The following is a 20,540-nucleotide window of genomic DNA, read 5'->3' as shown; positions in this document are numbered from 1 at the left end:
GCTGCACAATGGCTTCCAGCTCCTCCTGTTTGTTCCTCATGCTGCGTTCATTGGTGTAGATGCACTTCAGTTGGGCTGTTGATCCCACCACCTTTTTTGGGGGAGAAACCCTAATTCCTACATGACCATTCTCAGGTGCTTCTGTGGTTTCTAACACATCAATAACCTTTGCATCTTTGCTGCCACATGGATCTCCATCCCCTACCTCTACTGAGACGGCAGACCAAAGGACCTCACTAGCACACCGTCCCTCAACATTGGTGTGCCACCCCCAGGCTTATCTCTAGCGAGCCTGGTTTTATCCCCTTCCCCCTTCAAATCTGGTTTAAACCTCTTTCAAAGAGCCCTGCTAACTCCTGTGCAAAGATCCTTCTCCCACTTTGAGACAGGTGTACCCCATCTGTCACCAGCAGGCCTGGTGTCATGTAGACCAATCCATGATCAAAAATCCCAAAATTCTGCCCGTGACACCAGGCTTGGAGCCAGGTATTGATCTGCTGGCTCTTCTTGTTTCTTTCCTCATCATTCCCTGCAATTGGAAGGATAGAGGAGAACACTACATGTGCTCCTGATCCCTTAACAAGTTGTCCCAAGGCCCTGAAGTCTCTCTTGATTGCCCTCAGACTTCTTGTTGCAATTTCATCGCTGCCTACCTGAAAAATCAATAATGGATAGTACTCTGAGGGCTGTACCACGGTAGGAAGTTTTCTCTTCACATCTTTAACCTGGGCCTCAGGGAGGCAGCAGACTTCCCTAAGAAGTGGGTCCAATCTGCATATTGGGCATTCCGTTCCCTTCAGGAGGGAGTCTCCTATGACAATGACCTGTCTTTTTTTCTTTATGGAAGCAGTTTTGACGCAGGCTGTAGGCCGACTTAACCTCAACGACACTTCCAAGCTAGATGAACTATCATCCTCATTACTGTTCAGTTCCACTTGCAAAGCCTCACACCTATTATGCAAGGGTACCTGGGAAGGTGGGGCAGTCACAGAAGAGATGGCACTTGTCACCATTGCCCCCTATCTCTTAAGTCACTGAAGGTTGTCTCTTAACAGCTCTGGAGACAACATAAATGGTGTTACTGGGTTGATAATTCTATTGCACTATTCTTCTATTTGCAATATATTGAAAGGGTATGTGAAAATTCTATACAAATCTATGTAGGATGTGAAAAACAGCCCCCCTGCCCCAGCAAGATATTTATGCCTAAAAGATACTCCTTACATTAACTTACTTAAGAAGCAAGTTCATTGCCCTGCTGTCCCTCACCACTCGGTAAGTTTTAGGTCAAGTCTTCCGTTCTTTTTTCTTTTTTAGACACAGAGGGTTTTTTGTGTCTGTGCTACCATGCATGCAAATCCTGAGTGACAGAGTAGAAAGGATTTATTCCAGGGGAAGAGGTCACCAGGGTGAAAGGTAGAATCTTAAACACCAGCTAGAGCAGATGTTGGTAAAGGCAGGCTACCGCTGTTCCTCCGTGATGTAGAGGCCTTTGTCTGCTGCACCTCCTCCAGAGTGTTTTGGCTTAACAGATGTTTATAGATTCAGTATTTTAACATCCATCTATCTTAATCTCCTTGCTCTTGGTATACCCCTGACACTCTGTTCTGCTGTATACAAAGGGATAAGTGATGAAATCTCAGTTTCTATGTAGTCAATGTAAAACTTCCAGTGACTCAGCAAGGCTTTTTAGCATAAGCCCTCTGCTCAGAAAGACAGCTACGTGAAAGGCCCAATGGATTAATGTAGGAAGCTCCTGGAATGGCCTATTGCTCCTTGGCATCACAACAACCCTGTGAGGAGTTTCTAGCTCGGTTTACAGCAGAGTCACCGTCCTACTGCAACTGGCATGTCTGAAAATGAGATTTCTGTTGGTGGTGGCTGCTATTGCACTGCCACTGCTGTACATGATCCTATACATTTATATTTGCAGAATATATTATATAGAATGTATTTCTAGGCAAGATTATGAAATAGGATGTAAACCAGATATTCTTGAAACCCTTTTTAAGCAATGACATAACCTTATTTTACTACTTATTTTGTAATCTAGCTATAACCAATCTAAATATCCTCAGATGTGTAGAAATCATATTTGCTATGAAGCTTCCCATCCTAAAATCCTGGAAGATGAAAACATTATGATGTGCATAGAGATATCTGTAAGAAACCCGAAGTCAACATATTCCTTTTTCTTTTCTCTAAGAAACCTTGCTACAGTAGGTAATAAAATACATTTGCTACATGCATAGCTCCTGTACCAAGTTCTATTTTAAAATCTAACACTGCTTATCTGAAGGTTTTAAATAGAAAGCTATTTTCCCACAGCTTTAGCTTGATCATGAAAAATATACAAGATAAGCTGTATTTGTTGCACACATAAACCATGAAAGAACTTTTCAAAACATATTTCCAGGCACAGGGTTAGGTATTTATGATTTTACACATTCTATAAAATGTAATTATAACATAATGATAAACCTATTTACAATATCCAAGGCAAAATTTATTGAGTTAACCCTACTAATCTTGAATCAAAACCTACCTCTGCCTGATGGGTCACGGAAAAAAAAGCTAAAATTAATAAAGGTGGTATGTAGCAGACTAAAAAGCCAACTGTGCTGCATACTTAATGTGATCATATAGACAAAAGGCAAATAAATCCAAACCCTCAGTGAAAGTTTTTTTTCATGCAAGTGCTGTAAGTGGTTGATTACTTAGTATTCCAGACATGAAGACAAAATATGAAACAGAAGTCTTTGGTGACTTAATATCCTATCCCTAAGTTGAAACAAAGACCCCCCCAAAGCAAACAAAAGTCCTAAAATATAAAAGTTATTTGTCATTTATTCTTCTGAAATTTTAGTAAAATCCACTATATGACTGAGTTATAATTTTTTTTTCAGCCAAACGCAGTTATCGGCAGCTGACTCTGTTTCACAAAATGTCAAGTAAATGAAGGTAATATAGAGGACTTTTTGGCAGTGCTTTAGCTAGTTGTTAGACTTCAGTAGCCTTTAGAGACCATTAAGTACCCTTTGGCTAATTGGCCAATGGTAGATTAATCCTCTTTTTATTCTAGCAGCACTATTTTAACACCCTTTGCACTCTGTCAGTGTAGTATCTGAATGACAAAATAATATTGTGCATGAATAATAAGCAGAAAAGTTAAATTAACATTTCATGTTTCACATGCCATACCTATGTGTCAGGAAAAAAAAACTTCTTTTAAAGCCACTGACATTCAACTTTTTTAAACAATCTCATGTTGACATCTTACTGAAGTGAATCTTCCTAATTACTGCTAATTGCCTATCAAGAAACAAAAAAAATCTTTCCTTGAAGTGCAGTTGTCTAGTATAGATGAACACAGTTCCAATGTGCATAGTAAAGACAGGCATGACACTTGAGGTGTGCTACATTATTATGAGGTCATACTAAATATGGCTTGCAATGAACAAAGCAGCTTTTAAGGATGTTTAAGGCACTGAAAATGTCAATCTCTCATGAAGTGTTTAAATTAGTTCCCAGCAGAGAAATACAGATATCAGCATGCTGATAAGAGGTATATTTCTCATCTCAAGTATTTTACTAAAGCAAAAACATAGTTGTTCTATTGATAATGTCACTGTAACACAATTGCAGTTCATCAGCTTTATAAAAGCAATGTTTACACTGTTATCTACAGAATGGACCTTTCACACATACAAATTATAAATTCAGCTATTATTGGGAATACAGTTGTAATCACTAACAAAGACTCTTATCAAAGTCTTTGAATGTCTTCTTAATCATGCACTAGTATTGATCAGAGTAATCATTGTTTATAAAGGGCTATTTACTGTATACCATTTCATAAACAAACGCTTTACTTGTAATTTTAATTCAACTATTTTACAGCTAATTTATAGCTAAATTTATTCTAGAACTTATAAAAGCCTAGTATTACAACATTTGATCTAGCTACGGCATCTTATGAAATAATAAAAAAATAAAATCAATAAAATCAGAGCAGATAGGTCCATTTTAAATTTTGTTTTCTTTTGTTTTTTTTCTTTTTGTAAAGAATGATAACACCACATAGATCAAGACCAGAACAGATATATCTATTCTAAAAAAACACACAAACACTCACGTATAAATGAATTGGAGTAATATATTCTGGGCCCAATTCTCCAAGAAATCATCTGCTGTTATAAACAAAAGACAAGCCTGAGTACAGAACTGCACATCGTGCAATCGATGATTTTTCAAGTAAATTATGGAAAATAAGAAAAAACTTAGTAATAATATAGGTAACAATTTTCTTAATATGATGAAAATACTTCTGAAACATGTCATCTGTATAATGATAACACCAATTCAAAGATAAAGGTTTTGACCTGCAGCATTTCTATTTTAGCTTGCATTTTCTATCACTTTCATTTCATGTCTCTGTATGAGTAAATATTGCTGTGTCCCATGCCTAATTTCTGTACGTGTTAAGAACACTGTCTTGGTTTTGTACTAAAGCAGATGCAGCACTCCACCTGTCCTTTCAAAGGAATATAAGGACTATTAACTATGTATGTAACATTACTTATGTAAGTAGTTCCACCATGATCAATTATATGATCACAACTATGTGCTTTAATTTTTGTAGGGATTGAGTTTCCAATGTGGAGATGCAAACTGCCAGAATATACAGATGTGCAGGATCTTGCCTATAAGGCCTTAACATTTTCGGATAAAAATTGCAGAACTTAAAAATTTAATATTTCTTAAAATGAAAAATATTTCAGATTACAGTATACTAGATCTTACATACTTAATTTATTTGAAGTATTAATATCTGCATAGACACAACACAGTGCATTAAAATAAGTTTTACTACAATTACATTAAAAATTAAAATATAACCAGAGACATTTCACATCACTTTGTCCCACTTGAAAATATCTGAATGTTATAGCAAGCCAGTTGTGAAGATGTGGCTGAAGTCCAAGATCAGTGTTTCCATGTACCCACCACTGCTATTTAAATACAAGTTGACTTGGGTATTCCAACAACTAACATGCCTGTGCACATTAAGTATTGTTATATACAAGCAAAGACTTCCATCTGATGCATAAAATTTGCCTCAGGATCTCCACACCTTCGTACTTACTAGAAAATTTTCTAGTAACTGCATGGAATCCATGCAATCTTTTATAGTTAGGATCAGGTTTTATTGCAAAATTTTTTGCAGGGTTACACAGTATTTATCTGATTTTCACCAAAAACGAGAGTTGTTACAAACTCATAAAGCTAGAAATTTGAATTTTTCATCTAGGGTCAGGGATAGTGCTTGCCATATTCCCCCTGCTTAATCTTAACACATCTAAGCACTGCAAATGAACTACTTGCATGAGAGCCAGTCAGGGAATTTCACAATCCCTACAACTCATTACGAATTTAACAGCAGCAATACTAAGTATTCATATGTTTCAGATAACACATACAAATATGCTGCACTAAAACTCATTGGGGGAAAAAATTAATAATGCTTCCATCTGTTTTCCGTATAGCTCACATAAAATAGAGAGAAACCAAAATGAAAAAGCTATTTTAAAGACTGTTTTTAAACTTTCTTTTGATTTACTTGCTTAGTTCCAAAGCATACAGCTTTATATCTTTAAAAATTAAAATTATTTTTAAAAGAATATATAAGAAAGAAAGAAACAAAACAGCTGAAAGAATGGTGAAATATTAATTTAACCTCTCCTCATTTCCATCTGTTTTACAAAGTGAACCATTTTCTATTGAAATACTTCTGCATCTCAAATATAAGTGGGCAGGAATTCGTTCCATCTCCCATACTCTGGCCTCCTCTTTATATTTTCTTTTTGTTTGCTTAAATCTCAGCTTTTCAACTGTTAAAGACCATCTTCTGCCAACTTACAGAAAACATGTCTAAAAGATATAAAGGTTTGAGGAAGTGATGTAAGTATTTTGAGATAAAAATTACGAAAAAAATATGTACATCAGAGGTATTCTCAGAAGTGGGTTGCAATATTCAAGGAACAAAATTTATAAAGATAGCTCTATATTTAATTTTATACAATTATTTAAACATCTTATTTGTAACTGCTTCAGATATCAACAAAAGCTGAAAAAATGTGTTCAGAAGCTTTTTTGATTTTTTCTATGTGGGCAGCTGTATAAAAGCAAAACATTTTAAGTGTAAACAGTATTAACAAATTTAATTACTGGAAAAGTTCAATGTTCTCATAGACAAAGCTACAAACATACAACAAAGGGTTGAAAATGAAAAAGGTAAAAAACCTGGAATTTTTCTAGTCACACAAAGGTGACACTATACGAATATTAATGTATTGTTTACATTTCTATATAAGAAAATAAAGGCATATTGCTATCCACTTCTGAGAGGTATGAGGAAGCTGATGACAGACATTGTGGGGGGGATGCAAAGACAGGGATATTTTTCAAAATCATGAATTGCATTTAAAAATTACCTCTAAAATCTATTGCATATACACTGAAATGGTAATTCATGCCTGGATTCTTGTACATTGAATCCCCACAGCCTTGTCTTTAATTTGTAACTTATGTTATCATTGGAACCCTTGCTAAAATTACAGGCATAAATGAACAGTTTAGGGTAAAGTATTCCTTACATCACATAATAAATAGCTGAAGAGACCATCACAAGAAAAAGCCATGTTTTCAGCCTAATGTATAAAATGAAATATACTTTCCCTTTATCATGATTATCATCAGTATTTGGGCAATTAAATATTTTCACATGCATGAACAGTTTGAGGGCAACACTGTAGTTTTGCCTAATCCCTGCAATTCAATGTCCCAGCTTGAACCAGACCTACAGCTGCTGTCTCTTAGTACTTTCCTCATTCTCTTCTGTTTGCTTCACTGAGATAAGAGTATGGACAAAGTCACACATTTCTCTTTGGTGTACATAATGCTCTAAAGACCACAGGACCACCTTTGAATCCATGAATGAACAGAAAACTGTGCACAGACAGACCAGTTCAGCCACCAAAGGGTAAATCCTTTTCCAGTGCCTGTGAATCTTATGAGACATGCTATGGCTAGTCACAGTCTCCATTACTGAGAAAGAAACTGATGCTCTTGCCACATTAGGCATCAAAGGTAGCCTGGTGTGACACAAAATAAACCTGAACATGACACAAGCTATAGGAACAGTTCATGATTACCTCATTAATTGCCAATGAAACTTTAGGAGAGCAAATCAGATGGTCCAAAGCATTAGTAAGGAAGTATAAACATTCTTCTATCTCCTCTAGCAGTAACTGAGTCCATGAGGTCCAGGCACTTCAGGCAAACAAACATGGCTTCAAAACCACAAAAGGTTTTAGGGCTACAAGGAGAGTATTAGTGTCTCTGACTTCTGTAGGGATGCCAAAGAATCCTGTGAGCCAGTACTCATTGTCTGCAACAACTGGGGTATAAGGCAGAGAAAAATTAGGACAATCCCAAGGAGGGAATGGTGTAGATAACCATTTTAAAAAAGGAATCTCAAATGTAGTTCCCAGGCACCAGTTTTTTGTCTCAGAAGTAGTCTTAGTCATAACACTTTCCTTTTCTACTGTTGTTGAAGATGCCTTAGTTCTTGACTCCTATTCCTTTATGCTTAGAAATCCCCCCAAAAAATCAAATGCAGCCTGAAGGCTCATGCATCTTCCTTGGTAAAGTGATGACAATGGCTGTACTCCTCTGGTTTGTACTCCTGGCTATGGATGTGTCTTTGAAGTTTCTTCTTGTAGTGAAAGGGAGTAGCCAGGACAACATAGCACCAGCATTAACTTTGAACATACAAGCTTAAACAAGGGATTATGGGAAGGAGAAAGGTGGAGTAAGATGCAAGCTCTAACAGAAATGCCAATTCCCTTTGTGCAATAAACTAGTCAAAGAAATCTCAGTGTGGGATGGGTAAGAAAATAGGGTCAAACACAGGAAACTGGTACTTTACAGAAGACCTAACTGTGCTGAACTTGTGAAGAAGACTCCCCTTCTGAAATCTGGAGGAGTTCAAAAGAACTCTAGGACCAAACACGTTTCTTTCTGACATTGTTCCCCCAAGGAGACGATGTGGGAGTTGTTGTTATGGTCCTGCTTTCTATCATTGACACACCTTACTAGAGACCAAAGAGTAATAAGCTGCATGGAGGAAAAGGAGAACTTGGTGTCCAAGGAGTAAAAGTTTGCAAAGACTAGCTGCTAGCTCCATTGTTCAAACTCTTCAGTATTAAGATATTTTTCCTGTTGCTAGTTACCTAAAAACAGTTCTTCCATTTGAGAATGAGGACAAAAAAATTGCTACAAGAGCAAGACTGGTAATGATGTCAAGGATACATTAAATTTAGCACATGTGCAAAAGAGTATAAGTAGATTATCCTTTAAAATTTTGGTTTAACTACAAAGAAGATTCTCCCAGCAGCCTTCTGCAGTTTTTAAATGCCCTCAGAGAGAAAATTTGCCTTATATCTAAATCATCTCTCTTGAAAAATTAAATCTATTCTCCTTAAAGGAGATGGAAGGACAAACTGACCAATAGCCCTTTTAAATAATCTTCTACGCATTGGAAGGTGGCTATTACACTCCTTCAGTTTCTACCATTGATCTGTTATTTTATAGATTTCATTAATTACATGCTTTCAATCTTTTCTCATAGTTAACATGTTCAAAACTTCTTCGAATTCCTGTTACTTTCTTCCAATATGTGTATTTTATGTGTGGTGCTCAAAACAAGATACAATATTTCACAGAATGCCTTGACACTGCTAAGTAGCAAAATAAATGCCCCCTGTGAAATTCTCTAATGCCTGGCAAACTGGCAATGGTTCTACTATCAAGAGCGGTAGATTTCACAAGCAGGTGGCCTTCATGCTACGAAATACCATCTTCCTGTTCCTGAGAAACAGACACCGCTATTTGTTCAACTTGTGGACATTTGCAAAATAAACACACATATCCACAAGCCAAAACAAACAAAACAAAAAAACAAAAAACCCCAAAACCACCAACTGCAATTTTGGCATTTTCCACAATTCATGAATTTGCATATCACATATCCCTTTACAAGATTGACATAAGATGTAAAAATATATGCATCGTGTATGCAAATATATTTTCACGACCAACAATAACTTTTCCCTTCTTGGCTTACTATATTTTTATGTACCAACATGGGAAAAACATTTTTAAAAGTTGAGACTAAGTACATTTCAGTGGTCATTCACAAGTGATATATCATTTAAATCTTGATTTGGTCTTGTGGAATTCAAACTACAGAAATTATCTTACAGAAATAAAAGAAAATCCTTGTTATACTTGGGAAAAAATCCCAAGATAGCCAAACTCAAACCTTTAACTTCAACAAAACCTGTTTCTTCTTGCCTTAACTAGTAACTGATTTTTAAATCAAATTATCTAGAGACTTTTCTAAAGATTTTAATGCTTAAAATTGAAAGATGTTGGCAAATATCACAATAATTTTTTTTTTCCTTCATGGCTAACTTTCAAATTGTTACTGTTATAACTGTTTTAGAAACAGAAAATGAAAGTTAGTATTTGCGGCTTTTTGTGTCTTTTTTACACTTTAAAACAGTTTTTTTTTAATTAGAAGGTGCAACATCCATTTGCAGATAACAGCAAGTCTATTGCTGAAACACCACTTACAAAAAATGTCTCGAAAAGTCACATTTGACCCTTTACAAATAGATAAATAGTATATGGAAGCTTGTTTTTCTATTATTTACCTTATTTTTCATTATTTTTACATGAAATGCTTTTGATACTAACCAAAATGCACAGCCTTTTTCAATCATAATTTATAAAGAAACAAAACATGTAAATACCAGTATTTCGGCAGTTTTGTGTGTAGAAACAGTCACACACCCTTTCTGTCCACTATTGCTTACTGAGATCTTAATGATAAACATGTATTGCCACACATCTCTAAAGGCAAAGTGAGGCAAGAAAAGTTAAATTCTTTAGGGAATACAAGCGGAGTTTCCTGGTTGGAGCTGTATGGGAACCGCCATTTTGTTACAAACAGAACAGAAATTATAGTCTTGCAACGTTTAGATCAATTTTACTAATTTAAAAAACTGTTTTCTCAAGTGACCTAAAAAACTGAGTAAAACAACAGTATGACTATATTGTACAGGGTGTTCGTAGTGATAATCATACTTTCTTCAACACCTAATATAAAACACAAACATTGTTTTAACAAATACCACTTGGCTGACCTAGAAGATAGGATGAAGGAATAAGAGAGTCACATCCAATTCCTCGTGGATTCTCAGCTTGGATCCTGCTTTTTGCACAGTTTACCTTATGAACATGATCCGAGTGACATTTCACAAATTCCTGGATAAATGTTGCTACACTCTGCCAGCAGAGAGACAGGCTGTGTCATGCACAGATCAATAATAGCACTGTCTTTCATCAGCCTCAAAATCAAAAGTGCTTCATCTAGCAAAAGCCATGGCCCTTGAGGATCTGACATATATAAACTGAATACCCTACACAGGATGTCTACTACAAAGGCTGCCAGTGTAAAGACAAGTCTAGAGATACACAGTGAGTATATGTGAATAAGAAAATATATATTTGTATATATAAAAAAGTTTTAAACTCCTTTTTATGAAAAGTAAGAATAAATATCACAAAGCAGCAGCTCAATTATGGAAACGAGACTAAAATTTTAAAATTCTTGACAGAAAAATAACAACACAGTCAGGACAATCCAATATTCATAATCTTTTGAGGAATTTACTATAAAATGCAAGCACCTTTTGAACTGTACACAATAACATGTATGACAGTGGGCTGCAACAAAATGCATTCTAAGCTATACGTAATGCCTTCTTATAAAAATTATGTTCATTAAAAACACAGAACATTAGAAAACTTTTCTCTTCTTCAGGGAAACTACTCAAAGTAGGGGTCTTGAGACTGTAAATCATCATATACTACCTGTAGTTTCAGGCCTCAATATAGGCTTTCCTGAGGAAACAATGGAAATTCGTGTCTCCTACTGCTTAGCTTTCCTCACTATTATCTTAACTTCATTTTTTAGTGACAGAGCTTGTAAAATTTCTATTTTCAAGTAAGTGCAGCACCTGTAGATTTTTAATTGAAATTACTATGTATCAGAATGCCTTTCCCTCACTTGTTTCTCACAGTAAATTTAGTTTTCTTTTTTCTGCCAAAGTTTCTATTGCAAACAATACTTTGAAAAATAAGTATTTTTACACTTTGGAAGACAAGCCTTTAACAAAATATCTCAACCCGAGTCCTTTATCAAGATTTTGACTCAAAAAAGATTAATCTGTCTCTATGCCCCCAATTAAAATGAAAAGCTTTCTCCTTTAAATATTTCACTACTACCTCACTAAAACACTACTTCCTTACGCTCAACCCTACAGGAAGAGAAAAGAATATGAAAGAAATATTTAAAAAAAGGTTATTTATATTTTTCTTTTCTGAATTTTCCTTACGAAGCTATGCACTACCTAAATTAAAGAGCTTTAGTCTTCTCTCAGCTCTGCAATCGGCAACTCTAAAGGGCTGTACCAGACCAATGTAATCCTAAATTCTGTGTACATTACACCACAAAAGCTATTTTTCCTTTTCTTTGCATTTCTCCTGCTAAAGACTAATTGTCTTTTAACATTCCTGTTGCACACTGTGGAACATTCATTTCCTTTAGGTTACTCCCTTTGTCTCATTATCCATTTTCCCTGTGCCATGACTCTATAGTTGTATGTCTTGAGTGGTGATGGCTTCTTCCTCTGCCTCAGAATTTCTCCTCTTTCTAACCTGATGTTTGAACATCGTTTTAACACTCCTCCTTGGCTTCAGTTAGGTCCTTATAAAACATTGGTTTGACTTTTCTTAAATTTATCATCCATGTTTACATCTTTTCTCCACAGCATTATTAAATGTGTTCTGGGTTTCATCAAAAAAATACTGTTGCCCAGCTGTGCTCTATGAAATACATGCATTTCTTCCATCAGTTCTTCAGATAAATGAACAGAGTGTTACTGAAGTTGAGAACATACCTTCCTGTTTGTACTTTTCATGAATTCAGCTCACATCATTAAACATATCTTCTCTCTTCCTGTCTCTATTTTATTCATGCTTCCTACAGAACAGACACTTTTTTATTCCCTTCAGAAAGACTCTGCCCACTGTTAACCACAAGCAGTTGATTTCTCTCTAATTCTTCCTTTTTAGATTAATTGTCCAATTATCACTGCAGTTCTCTGACTCCAATTGGCAATGGTCAATTTCAGTCACATAAAAGTTACAGATGTCATATCTGGTATGATTCTATCTTGTTTCAGTTCTGTGTCCTTGAATGTTTTTTTCAATCTTTCATTGCTAGACTGAAGATTCTACAAGCAAATTTCTTTTTCTTAGATATTTAAACTTGAGTTACCTTTTAATCTCCTCTCTGAAAACTTCAAATTGTTCTCTGGAATGGTTTATTTTCAAATCCTTCTCATAAGTCTTCTTCAAATGATTTTACTTTCATCAATCTTTTTCTTGGATTCTGAGTATTAGAGCTACATAGAGTATTCTAGGAGCAGTCAAATCATGTCAAGTGAAAGAAAACATATTCTCTCTGCTCCTATTGTATAGCCTCCAGTTTATACATCCAAGGACTGCACTAGTGTTTTTCACAATGGCAATGGGAGTTCATGCTCAGCTCATTACCTACTAGGACTCTCATTTTTCTTCAGAGTCCCTGTTTCCCAGGAGACAGCCATTCAGCCTCGCTCAACATGAACTTGAGCAATGTATTGGTTTTCATTATGATGTAATGATTTCCTCATTAAAAACACTGTGAGGTCATAATGATCTATACTTTTCAATCAGCCTCTGGTGGATGATTGAAAGCTTAGAATAGCTGTCAATGACTGAAGATATCCTCTTGCACTGGCTTGGATTTTTTACATTGCCACTAATTTTTAAAAAACGATTGAAAGATTTTACCTCTAAAACAAACAGCAAAAAGACTGTCATATATTTCATAGTATATCCAAATAGAATAGATGTGTAAGGTGTAAACCATTATCTTGGGGAAAAAAATAATGTTATCATTCACGTGAGGGATCAGCTGAAAAATTAATTTCATGGTACGTGAGATTCTGAGCTAGTGAAAATGATTAACTGGTACTTATATGCTCTAATTTAACCTTAAGGCATGATTTGAGACAGTGAGTCTACACTGTGTTCCATGTGTCAGTGCTTAGCTCCAATCCAAATACTAAGTAAAACCAATCATGATGAAGGTAATTTTTTGAATTTAATCTCCTATGTACAATTTAATACAAGCAATCACTGTTGCACAGGGGCACACAACAAAAATGAATGGATGTGTTTGTAAGACTTCTAGATACTTTCAGGTCATAGAGCTATTTTTGCAATCCCATGACCCTGCTCCTTCAACTTCTTAGGAAATCCAACTCCTCAAATAAGGAACAAAACCTCCTCTTACTGATTCACCTATTACATGCATCTACCTTGCTAACCATACTGAGCACCCTGCTCCATCAATCTTATGTTCCTTAATTTCACGATGAGGGAAATTTATTTAACAGATTGGGACAGGGGCAAAGGAAAGGGAAGTAAGGTAAAAGGATGCATTAGGAGAGTGCAGGAGAATCAACCCACTTAATGTTCACAATATAAAGGAATGCAAAAGTATTTTCCCAATTTCTCATGACTTTTGAAAACTTTTCATAAGAACATAATTGGGAAAACCTGAAACAGACAATTGCAAACAAGGGGAGAGAATTCAAACTTCCAAGGTAGGATATATGGCTGGTAGAAACCCAAGGCATCTATTTCTTGCATTTTAGTAGCACCTGAACAGAGGTGTTATTGCATAGTCTATCAGAATACTAAATCACACAATATTAAAAAAAATTATGCAGCTACATCCTCTGTTGTAATTCCTTCCCTGCAAGTTCAAAACACAAAAGAACCTCTCACCATAGACAGGTCTATATTCAAGACCAGAGCCAATAAAACTTATTTTTACCACCATACCCAGGAGGTCTTGAAATTTCATTGAATTCAGTGCAAATACACACATGCAATAAAGTGGTTAGTAAATAACTTTCATAGTTAATGCTGGTAGTTACTAATAATGAATAATTCATGGACCACTCCAGTGAACAAGCCTAAGTGTACTGATCCAATTGCAACCCAAACTGGTTTTCTATGACAACCCATGAGAAAATCAGACTGCCAGAGCTGAAATGTAATCTCTTGTCTACATATGAATAAATATTCCCAAATAAGTGGATTTTTTGTGGTGAGATTTGATGGCGAATAAATATTATCTGACAAAACTGTGTATTATCCACAGAACTTTACATAGTAGAGAAGGTTCAAGAACCCAGTCTAGCTCTATGCTTAGCTTTAATTAAGTGAGCAGATCACACTGAATTCAATGAAGACATTACTGTGAGCACAAAAGGAAATCCTATTACGGCAGTATTTGTTGAGCTTTTCCAGGTCTCAAATAGTAACTTATTCAGGAAATTTTTGGGGAAAAAACTGCAAATTGAGTTCTATTTTTTGCCTAATAAGGTATGATTCGATGCACAAGGAAAGTTTGATCAAATCACAGGAAAGGTGAAGAAAAATAAGCTACATTTCACATGAGATCCTTAAAGTAAAAATTACAGGACGATATCTTTTAGTGTTTACTGTAATATCTGTACAAGTATATTCTATTACTGTAATATACTATCAGATATAAATATATTAGATATGTTTATAGATATGTGTACTATATTTGTAACATTACAAGAACATGCTAATCCTTGTGATACAGGTTCTTTCTTTTAATATAGAAGTATACTTTTTAGGATTTCTACATGATATAGCAATATAAATTGTATTGATTGTAAGTATATTCTATGAACTTCATGTAGTCTCCACAATTTTTTCTTTAGAATGTATTTTTCTAGAATTTACCTATCTCTAAGTTATTTCATTTTGACAGCAATATAATACAACTCTCATAGTTCTAGCTCATGCCAACTGTTCTCTTTAATTTATGAATGAGACTCATTTCCTACATGCAATGTACTTCAACTGTTCATCAATAATTCAACAGGTCTATTGTAATTTTTCTTCAGAGATCAATATAAATGTAAAAGGTATTTTGCTTTATTTTTGTTTTGTAATGGAAGCACAGTTTCACGATAAATATATTTTACAGTGTAGTTCTGTTAACAGAACTAACTTCAGGATGCTGTATGTTTTCAATGCAGCAAACTATAAAAATAAACAAAAAAATTTTTGGAGTAGATGCATTTTAAAAGGGCAGTTACTTTCATGTTTACCATTTGGCAATTCCTCATTTTATTTCCAAGTCAACTTCTCTGACATAGTAGAAAAATAGAAATTTGAGAACTGTTTTATATCAGCAGCAATGCTGAATCAGTAGTTTACCAGTGGAAAAATTATATAGAGATTATATATTGGTTACTTAAAAAAGTAACCAAAAAGTTTGAACAAACATATTTAACTAGCCCAGGCAGAATTTTGGACTAGGACTTGGAAGGGGTGAATTCTAGTCTCACGGAGTTACAGAGCATTGTCTGTCTCTGTTTCCAGCCTTTATAAGTGTGACATCATAGCCTGAGTTTCAATTTATTAGGCTCAGCAAAGCTCTAATGAAACTACAATATATCAGAATCTATCCTTCTCAATATTGTCAATCCAAAGCCTTCAAAAACTACAGGTAGTGCCCAGAAATTGAATTTAAATTCCATAAAACTTAAGCTTGAAACATATTACAGACAATTTTTCCTACCTACAGACAATGTTGTTCAGGTCTGGAACACTGTGGTGAGACCAGGAAAAATGGCTTTTTCTCAAGAGTACATAGATTGGGAGTGTGTTTTGAGTTATCTATTGTGCCTGCAAAGAGGTCTCTTCAAGGCATGCATACACAATGATAACAGCAGTGTGACCTCAGGAGAAAAAAACATAAAATTTATACCAAATCAAATTTTGAGAAGTCTTCAGTCTCTATACTGGCACATAGTTTAGTTCAATTATTAGATAAACCTCTGCTGTCTTATATTGTATTTGCAAACTCTGGAAAGGTCAGGCAGTATATCCTGCTTTATCATACTTTTATTCCTTCTGGTTTACCTTTTCACTTCTGCTGCATTTTAAGAAAAAGCAGAATAGAAAATTTGCTGGTTTGATTTTTAAATATTTTTGAGAAACTGTCTTTAGTTCTTTTTGAATATTGTGCCGAAAGGTTATAGTACCTGCAAATTAACCAAGACTACTCTTATTCAAAGCACTTAGGAAAGGATAATCTCTACGCTTCTAAAGAAGGAGAGGGGGGAGAAATCACATTTCTCCTGATGTTTTTGGGAACAGACTTTTCCTAAACAGCTTCACAGAATTCTTTGATTGTTTCATTACACTCTGTGCCAAAGGTGGACAGTTGCAGAAATGATTTTGCACTGAGTTTGGCAAAAGTGTGAAATAGGGTTTATTTAGCTTTTTTATTTTTATTTTTAAGATGGATATAAGTAAGATGTTCCAGACTTAAGTGTGCCCTGTAAGAATGGAAAGTGACATTGTTGAACAGAGCAGAAACAAATTGAATTCTTAGATTATTTTTCATCTATTAAAATATGAGGTCACTACAGCAGCTCTGGGTTTTTTTTTTTTTTTACTACTTCTATATATGAAAGTCAGAATTCCTGCATATACTACTGTTGTAGTAGTAATCTCTTGCACAGTTTATCTGTAAAAATTACCATTTATGCTTAACTTAAAGTCTTCCAAATTTTAAGTCTTCTAAAACTTTTTATAAAATGTTATCATTCAGATATTCTGTAGGCATGATTAGTATTATCTGATGTACATAATGAAAAATATCTTTTCATGCCACCGGAGGAATAAAAACCAAACTTAATTTAGAAAAGATGACACTGAATGCAGAAGCTTTCTTATGAACTTAATTTAAAAAAAGCACAAATGCTCTGGAGCATTTCCATGAAAGAGGAGTCAAAAAGATAAAACCAGGACCCATGTAAAAGTGTTTTGGGAGAAAACAATTGGATGTGTCTATGAGGATTTCTAACTGGACAATGTTTATGTAGAAAGCACCCAAAAACTGTCAAAACAATTACACATTTGCTGTAATGAACAGAAGTGAGGAAGTTCCAAAAGCAGTTTTAGCTTACTGCAGGGTAATTACGAAGAGCATTCAGTTTATAATTTCAAGCTTATTCCTAAAATTTACTTTAAGGAAATTGCAGACATACAAAAATTGTTACGTAAATAACAATAAAATTTAAAGAGTGAAAAATCCCTTCATGAAAACCAGAGTCAAAGTGAGATCTTTGTGTAAATAATAGTTAAGTCAATAATTTACAATGCATCTAAATTCATCATCAGTTTCTTCTTTATTTCAGTGTAATTAAAAAATGCTAAATTGGCTGGTTTATTCATATTTGGCTACCATAAGAAGAGCGAAGCTGTGGTACTGAATTTGCAGATGCAACTCTGAATTCAGAGCTGTTCTCTGATAGACGGGGCAGTGAAAAATAATCAAGAGAATATGTAGAGAAAGCCACAAACAAACTTTGAAGAATAAAAAGCTTTCCCTAGCCCTTTACTCTTCTGCTTTTCATGCTCATGCCTTTCTATGCTTGAGACAATCCACTAGATAAACAAACTTTTGGCAAGCAAATTGTATTTTAAAAGCACAGTATGAGCTCAGGGGAAAAAGTTCCTTTAAAACTTAAAGAAAATTGGAGATTAAATGTCTAAAATAAAGTTTGGAGATACTTTTTAAATGCTATCAGAAAAAAAATCCTAGGCCAAGTTACAGCTAAAATGTGCAGAGGCTTCTAAAAAAACCAACGTTTGAGTGGTTGACTTGTTCCCATTCTTTGAGGAAGTACTTAACACAGCCCTTTGCAAATGCCTATGGCTTTCCATTAAGAAATGCAGCTTTTCCTGTGACGTCACCTGAGAAACACTGGAGAACCAATACAAAAGATCCTACAGTACTTTTGAACAGTGGACCTGTGAGTGGCCTTGATATGAATAAGATAAGCACTAATGACTTAACCTGCTTATGATTTTAATTTCATATTCAATACACTTTGTCTGAACTTCTGCAACAAGAATGACACGTACTGCATAAAACTAATTATAATTACTGTGCTGTATGCAATAAATACATTCTTCTTATAAGCAGTTACTCAGTGATAGAAGTAAGTAGAGGGGGGAATAAATCTTAGAAAAAAATATTCCTGGATTTTTCCAACAATTCCTTTCAGACGTTTTTCTAAGAAACTAAGGAAATGCTAAATCCCTTTGCTTCTACATTAAGTATCAGCTCCAGCTGTGATTTGTATACACTGATAGCAAAATGTAACTACTGTACTTCTGTACAGCCTTGACTCAGTGTTGATGTGAACCCTTGGAAAATGCAAGCTTTGATTCTCACATATGCAGTCACTTTACAGTCATTTTTGCAGACATATGCAAAGAATTGCTTTTGCAGAAACAAAACAAAGCAAGAAATCTACATTACTGCAAAGAGTTTATAAGGCCAAACAAAAAGAGAACTTGAATCCAGCATTCTGAACTCCTACAAGCAGACAGACAAATACATACATACATACATGTCTGTGTGGATCTTCAAGAAAAGTACACAAAACCATACATGACCATCCATTCTGAAAATCAACAGATGCCAGACAGTCCTTAGGTTGTATGAACTGTAAAATCTGTCTCAAAATGAACATCTGGAACATTTAAATCTTAAATCCAGAGTCAATCTTCTAGCACTAGATTCCTTGGGGATTATAATGAAAGACTGACTGCACAAACATCTGCCCTTGTCTGCTAATGGATTTATTTTCTTTATTTTCTCTTTATTTCTTTCTATTTCTTGTCCAAGCCATGGTAAAGTTTACAGTTGCTAGAATGCCATACGTACCTTAGCCCAGCATCACAAGTTCACTGTTAATATAAGATTACTCAGAACTTTTTGATTACATATGGAAGATTATTTTCCGATATTAGTAATTTTGACCTCTTGAAGTGTTTAAGCGTCTCCCTAAATCCAGAGTTGTCTCAATCTCTTAGTTTTTCATGGTTTGTTCTCTTGCTTTTACCTTCTACCTGTGCAAGAAAATTCTGAAATCTAAAGTAACAGAAGCATTGAGAAGAAATAATGACAATAGTGTTCTTGCTAGTGAAAAAAAGTATTTTAAAAAAAAGCCATTTCCCTTGCAGTATCTTAAAACTTCACTTCTATACACTTCTACTATTTCTTATAAAAAAAACACAGAAACCCCCACACAAATGTGTGCTTTACAACCATTTGGTCTGTCTGAATCATGGTTCTCTCTCTAAAACATGCATGTACCCTGCAGTGACTGCGTAGGTTCTTTACCTCCTTAATTTTCACTTGGCAAGTAGCCCAAGCCTCTGTTTTAAATTTCCCACTTGGTAGCACTAGTATGGCACCTGAAGAGTAATTAGTTGTAAGAAAGGGAATTTGAATTGGTTGCTGAGAAGGAAAAAAAATGTGCATGCCTAATAAAGATTTTTCCTTGAGTACCTGCAACACCATTTATTTATTTTTGCTTAGAATGCACCACCCTTTGTATAGACCAGTGACCATTTTTTATTTTTTTGTTAAACTTTCCAGAAAAACTGAGTGAAGGAAAACTGGTTTGGTTTTAAGCCCACACTGTTTCACTTTTAGTCAGTCTTTTACATTACAGCAGCACTTATCTTGACACAAATTTTGCCTGTTTTTTTTTTTTTTTAAACAGTTTCCTGATAATGGCCTTTTTTATTTTATTCCTCACATTGCTCTCCTATGGACAGCTAAGGTGCAGTCTTCTAGGAAGGCAAATCATGAAGATGTCTGAGCACGCAGAATATTTTACCTAAATTACACATATACTCTTTGTGAAGTTTATACTGTCCATGAAACTTTACATTATGATACTGTTTGTGAGATCGGCAGATCTCCATTGGTTCCAATGACCTTGGAAACTCTTTTTGAACAATTCATTACATATATATAGTTATGCAAAATGAGTAACAGAAATTAGGTTTTCTCTCCTCTAGAAATTAGCAGTTCCCCAGCCCTAAGAAAGTGAAAAGTGCTGCTCCTGGTACTGCTTCTGCCTTCTGTGCAAAGACAGAAATGCAGAGAAGTTTGAGGGGGAGGGGATTTGATTTCTTTTTTAATGTCTGCCTCCTTCCAGCAAGTCCATCTGTTGTAGCACTATAATTCTGGAAGCAGGATGTGTGTGTGACCAACAGGAGACAATTACTGCAAAAGTGTTTGTTGATTCAGCTCTATAAAGGGCAGGCCAATCACTACAGTATGAACAGAAAAGAATTCCAGCTGAGGAGCTGCATATAGATTAACACAAAATACATATATATAAATGAGAATGGGGAAAACCAGAAAGGAGTAATAGGAATGG

The 20,540-nt window shown here is 35.0% G+C and overlaps 1 protein-coding gene across 1 annotated transcript in view; it reads right to left on the bottom strand.

Annotated features, from left to right (window-relative positions):
- CNTLN (centlein, centrosomal protein) overlaps nucleotides 1–20,540 on the bottom strand; it is a 340,217-nt gene that overhangs the window by 40,212 nt on the left and 279,465 nt on the right. The gene's annotated exons all lie outside the window — the stretch shown is intronic.

This window comes from Pygoscelis adeliae, unplaced genomic scaffold (assembly GCF_000699105.1).
Source record: "Pygoscelis adeliae isolate BGI_AS28 unplaced genomic scaffold, ASM69910v1 Scaffold45, whole genome shotgun sequence".
NCBI lineage: Eukaryota > Metazoa > Chordata > Aves > Sphenisciformes > Spheniscidae > Pygoscelis > Pygoscelis adeliae.
The sequence above is the reverse complement of the archived record's forward strand: the minus strand, read 5'-3'. Positions and strand labels throughout refer to the sequence as shown.